The 6,406-nt window shown below is 41.3% G+C and overlaps 1 long non-coding RNA gene across 1 annotated transcript in view; it reads right to left on the bottom strand.

Annotated features, from left to right (window-relative positions):
* Positions 1–748: 748 nt before the first annotated feature.
* LOC104851045 overlaps positions 749–6,406 on the bottom strand; it is a 19,063-nt gene continuing 13,405 nt past the window's right edge. The window contains exon 3 of the long non-coding RNA XR_777137.2: positions 749–1,476. This is a non-coding gene — a long non-coding RNA (uncharacterized LOC104851045). The remainder of the gene's footprint in view (positions 1,477–6,406) is intronic.

A 6,406-nucleotide genomic window follows, 5' to 3' on the forward strand; every position in this document is an offset into this window, starting at 1 on the left:
CCAGGGATGATGACAAGAGTTCTGTCTGCCTTCCACATCTCTTTAGCTACCACTGTGACTCCCTGGGTAAGGTGAGTACCATAGTGACATGGAGGAAGTGGGGGGTCCTCAGGGAAAACCCTGTTCTTCTCTCCCCGGCTGCTGTCTTTGACAGAGAGCGGCCATGCCTGTGCTCTGCAGGAGGGTGATGTCCTTTGGGGAGGCCTTGTTCAATCTGCATGGACTGTTCCGGAAGTAGGAAGGGAGGCGGGGGTGGGGAGGCGACAGGAATGTTCTCCTGGCTTGCTGCTCAGTGCCGCTGAGTGCGCCGAGAGGAGGGCCTCTGGACATCAAAGGTTCCTTTTGTCCCCTTCGGAGTGGCAGGGCAGCCCGGCCAGCCGCTGGCGATGACTCAGGCCTGCCCCTGACGTCACCCACGCCCGGCCACTGGCCTCCCTCTGCAGCCAGGAAACCGGCTGGGGAGTGGCGCTCTCAGCTGCAGCAAATCTCAAAATAAGGAGTCCACAGCCTTTCCACCTCCTCACAGCACACCTTTCTTTTTCTTCTTCTTTTTATCTTTTTAAAGCCTCATGGAAGGTTTTGCTTGTTGATCAACTTTCTAATGTAGGAAGTAAGAATGAGTGGCATCATCAGAAAAATATGTGGAGCTGATCTCGACAAAGAGTGAAGAACCCAGAGCAAGAAAGCGTCTGTGACTCCTGAGCCCAGAGAGTTGGCAGTGTCTGGGCTTCAGAGGAGCAGCTCACCCGAGTAAGTGAAGGCCCACCCTTGGGCCCCCTCACTCAGTGACCTTCACTGTGGGCGCCATCTTGTTCCCTGACACCTGAGGCCTGGCAGGCCCCAAAATAGGGGGGAGTGGGGAGTGCTTGGGGAGACCCAGTGATACAGCCTCAAAGGAAACTGATCTCTGTCTTCTCCACAGAACCAGGCAGACACACACACACACACACAAGTGCACACACACACACAAGCGCACACACACGCACTTGCAGTACCGCAACACTTAGGCCGAAAACCCAACAAAAAATGGCCCTCTGGTGACTTTCCCTGTTAACCCACTTGTTTTGTCTCTTCTATCTTTTCCCAACCCTGTGTTTCAGAGTGCCAGAGTATTTGCTCAGAGTTCTGCACAGTTTGCTTCCTGGATCAATACCAAGTGATCAGATATAAAAATAAATACTATTCTAGGCAAATACATATCCTGTGCCATCAAATGGTAGTTTCACATTTAATCTGGTAAAAGGTGGAAGCCCTGGTTGAGAAAGTAGCTACATCCCTTTTGCCTCAACAGGGCAGGTTTCATGTATGCGCCTCCATTATCTCATCCCTGAACAGAGAATTTATTTTCATTCCTACTTGTGCCATTGCATCTGGGATGATATTAAACACAAAGACGCATCATAATGTGTCTGTTTCAATTTTGTGTAGCCTGTAACTTACAATTTCTGGAAGTTTTTACGGAAGAACTTTAAGTTTCTGCAAAAAAAACAAAAACAAAAAAACAATAATTAGCAGTATGTAGGAAGTAAAGAATACATAGAGATATCATACCCTGATTTTCCCAGCTTCTAATTTCATCCCCTGAGTCAGCATCTACTCTTTGTACAGATTACTTAGCAAAGTAGATCTGTTGTTTATAAATTCAATAGTAAAATGATTGGAAATACACTTTTAAAATGAGTATTATTACTAGGACACAGTGGCAAATTCCTTCATGAACTAACTCCCTTTTAAATTAACTGTCAGATTCTAATACATGATTTGTAGGCCTTTATTTTACTTTTTTTGTTTTAATAGATCAGATACTCTTGAAGTGAGGCTCTGCCATAAATCTATTCTTCTGACTGGAAGATGTAAATGCTGTGGCCACTAATTAGGTGAGTGTTTTTTATGGCCCTTGTGGCTACTTAAATTTAAGTCTACTAATTCAACATTTTTGTTTTAGAGTAAGATTTAAAGAAAAGGAGAAAGAGCACAGAAACTTCTGCAGAAAACGGTAACAGCTGAATCAAAAAGGATAAGTATTTTAATAGACTAATTGCTATAACAGACCCCAAAATATCTAAGGGATCAAACACAGTAGGAGTTTATTTCTTGCTCATGTGGCAGTGCAGAAGTACAGGTCACTGGGGCCCATCTCTTCAGAACATTCATTCAGATTCAGGGTTAGAGGTATGGCTTAGTAGGGGAGTGTTTCCCTGGCATGCATGAGGCTCTAGGTTGCATCCTCCATCACAGCAAAACAAAACCAATTCAGATTCACAAGATCAGAGTATCTACCTCCTGTCACATTGGTTTTCATGGTTGCCTAGAAATATCTTCACTCCTCAGTGGAAGAAAATAGCGTGAAAAAGTGCACATGGGGTATTTTGTGGTCCAAGACTAGAAGTGGTATACGTCACTTCTCCTCATGTACCATTGGCTAAAACTCAGTCACATGACCACAGATAACCACAGAAGTATCGGGGAAATGTGGTCCCTGATGGGGCAGCACTTCCAGTGACAACAATGGTGATCTTCCACAAAAGAGGTAATTCTTTCTGGCACAGCATATGAATGAACTTGGCGATGTTTGCAATAAGGTTTTAGAATGACACAGTGGAAGAAATAAAAATTATCCCTAACTGACACCCTTAGGATAACGTCTCACTATGTGGGTAAGGAGCAGTGAAGGAGACTTCTGAAGACACTTATGGCCATTCTCACCCTAAGAGTTTAAGTGAGTACCACCATGCTGCAAGTGGTCAGTGAAACAGGAAGGGCATTTCTTTATTTTTCATTCCACATTCCTCTTGCTCTATTCTGTATCTAAACATACTAGTTGGGATTGTTCAATGGAATTCTGTTCTTCCAACTGTGAGCTGCAATAATCTATAAGAAAGGTCATGATTTCCTTAGCTCATGGACCTTTCTGTTCCTGGGGGAGTTAGGAGATTGTCCTACCATCTTTGCTCTGGATCTCTGAACACTTTTAATCCCCAGGGGAAAATTCTGGACCAAAGAAAGAACTTCAAACCAAGTAATTCAAGAAATACTTAAAAGTAGACTTTTAAAAGCTCAAGCTAGAGATATTAATGCTACTGCAAAGGATTTCATGTGTAATTCTTTTTCTCTTTAGGAAATTTTCAAAATATTTACTAAAATAATGAGGTAAATTTGTAAGTCCTACTTAGAAAACACTTAATTCATTGTATATTATTTCATGTAGGCTTTTACACATTGTTTATCTTGGTATAGTTCTCCCCTCACTGGTAAATTCCAGAAACAGTATAGTAGGTACCTTATAATACCCTTAATTTAAGGGCCTCCAATAAAAATGGACTAGAGTCTTTGTCTGAGCAGCCTGGTACCTAGTTCTCTAGCTTTTGTTGTTGATATCTGGCTAAACACTTTTTTTTATTAAATGTTGCTACTGGACTTTACATATCTGGCACTCACACCCTAAAGAGAATGCATTGTCCATTGTGTGGGAAGCAGTTACTGGCCAATCTGACAGCCTCTCTCAGACCTCGGATGAGAGGTCCCACATCAGGAATGAACTGAAGAGAATCACAAGTTGAATTTTTGCAAAAATACGTCTTTCTCTGAAAGTCCATTTTCCTGGGTTATTGGGAGCTGAAATTATCTACTGATGTGGGAGCTGGCTGGGCTAGTGGGTTAAGCCAAAGATTAAACCAGGCAACGGGGGAAACAGTGCCTGCCAAAAGCATGTAGCCAAAGGAGTAAGATGAGAAGGAGTACCCAGTTTCAAAAGCTGGAGCCAAATGGGGATGAGCTGTCACTGGAAGTCCCAGGTTAACAGCGTTTGCCAGAAAGGCCACAGTTAAGGAGGAAGGATGTCAGGGTCTGCTCATTTGGGAGACTGGCTATCACCATTTAGTAGTTGCACAGGACATAGTATGACTCCTCAATGCACAAAATTTTCTGGAATTAACATATGAGTGGTATTAGGAGTGGGGTGGGGGTTGACCTCTTGATATCTGATTTCTAACTGCATAGTACAACAGGGAGAGGTGTGTGATCACCAAAGCAAATAACAAAAGTTTCACTACGATGAACACTTAAGAGTCTGAAAGAAAGCCACAGGTCCTCATGACTGCTCATCAAAGTTAGTTCTCACAGACAACACCAGCAAAACGGGATGGTGTACAAATACACATTTGATAAATATTTTGATATTTGACTTTTTTTAAAAAGCATAAAGTAGATCTCATGGAGAGTTTCTTGAGCTTGCTTCACCTTTATTTCTGTTATATTGCTTTTTCAGTTTTAATTGCACATGTGTTATGTAATTTAAATTTGAGAGCCTGTGTGGTCTTTTCGGTGTTTGAGTCATCTGAAGATCTTAATGTGGCCATGACCCACAAGCAACCAACACAGTTGAACACAACAGCACATGGACTGGTTACTTATACCCCAGAGGCTTCCTGGTTGTCAGGGCAGAGAAATGCTAGCTAGCACCCTTCCCCTGGGTCAGTGTTATAAATGTTGTTACTCCCTTCAGAAGATTTTGCAAGAACTCCAGGTCGTATTCACCAGAGCTACGAGTTCATAGTAATAAGGCTTTGAAATTTCTCACACTGAAATCCCCTAATTTTATGTCAAGAACCAACTTGGAAATCACCACGTTGAAAACTTCAGAGTTTTGTTTTTAATTCAGAAAGTCTCTGGTTTTCATCAGAACATTAAAGCTTCTTCCTATCTCCAAAATGGTATTTTTAAAGACTATAATGCTAAGGATAAGTAACGTCTTTGTGCAAAATAGTCTGGGGAACTGAGAAAACTACATAAGAATGTGTTGATGCAAATAATTACCATAGTTATGGTCAATATTTGGCTTTTGGCTTTTGGTACTATTATGAAATATCAATGTTTTGGAAAAAAATGCCTTTTGTCTTCCTAAATTGACTTGTCATCTGGGATCATAGCACCAACCACCCAAAGCATGTGGTGCAAAGATTTTGATGCCATTCGGAAAGGTTTGACTCTAGGCCATAGGCCTAATGGAGAGGCTTCTGATCTTATTCAGAGAGATGTTTCACCTGGGCTTCACTGAAGTCTTTGTGGGAAAATGGAGGAACCATATCTCTGCCAAAAGGTGATTCCTAGATTAAGAGGGCTCCCAGTGCATTGAAGCAAGGCAGTATGGAAACCACTCCATGTTGACCTCACGTGGTGCCTCCCAAGGCAGAGAAGACCCTTCATCTTTGTCTGAAAGCCACTATTCATGAATGTAGCCTGCTTTTTGTGATGGAGGAATGCCCATCCAAGTCCCAGAACCTAGCACCCAAAAATGTCACAGGGAGGTAACATCTAGTGAAAGGGACTTTCTCATTGACCCAAATTCCTTGGCATCAGCTGTATCAAGGTGCCAGGAAGAAGGAGCTTAAGATTTATCCTGGGCACAAGATTCAGTCTGTCTCCTTCCTGTGTCATCTGGCAACGGAGGGGCCATTGCAGGGGCTTTTTCTTTTTTGTTTTTTGGGTTTTTTTGTTTTTTTTTTTTTTTTTTTTTTTTTTTTTTGGTTTTTGTTTTGTTGTTGTTGTGTTTTGTTTTATTTTTTAAGACAAAGGCTCACAATGTAGTTCAGGCTGACCTTGGATTCACTGTGTGGCACAGGCTGACTCTGAACTCACGGTGATCCTTCTGCCTAAGCAGGATTTTTAGGGTTGCTTTCTATGTATGCAAGACTTTCTTTCTTTCTCTTTCTTTCTTTTCTCTCTCTCAAAATTATTTTTTAAAAAGAATGATAACTAGTCACTGTACAAAATCTGGAAAATTTTTAAAATCAAGAAGAAAATTTAGATCATCAGAAAGCCAACAACCAAAAATTCAAAATATGCATTTTGACGCAGTATTTCTTTTCAAGTTTTCCTGTATTTTCTTTCACCTTCCTCCTTCCCTCTCTCCTTCCTTCCTTCCTTTCTTTGTTTCCTCCTTTCTTTTTTCTTTTTTGTGATACTGAACTGGGGACCTTTGCACTTAGCTACATCCCCAGCTGTTTTTCAGTTTTTATTTTGAGTCAAGGTCTCACTGAGTTGCCCAGGGTGGGTTTGAACTTGTGATCCTCCTGCCTCAGCCTCTCAGTGTGCTGGTATTACAAAACGCATCACTAGACCTGGCTCTTTCTTCTTTTAAAAATTGTTGAGATGATATTGCCATGGTTGTCTGCGCCCCCTATTATTATGTTCTAAACATTTTTCCAGTCACTAAATACTCTTTGAAAACATAATTTTAATAGCTATGTTTCTATTGCATGAATATATCTTAACATAGCCATTCTTTTTTTGATGGACATTTTGATGGCCCTTAGTGTGAAACTATAATAGATATGTAAATGTTCTTTTTTTTTCCCCAGGGCCACAGAGATAAACATTTTTTATTTAAATTGAATTTATTGGTACA

The sequence above is a fragment of the Fukomys damarensis genome, unplaced genomic scaffold (genome assembly GCF_012274545.1).
Source record: "Fukomys damarensis isolate Sample0158 unplaced genomic scaffold, DMR_v1.0_HiC HiC_scaffold_37, whole genome shotgun sequence".
Classification (NCBI taxonomy): domain Eukaryota; kingdom Metazoa; phylum Chordata; class Mammalia; order Rodentia; family Bathyergidae; genus Fukomys; species Fukomys damarensis.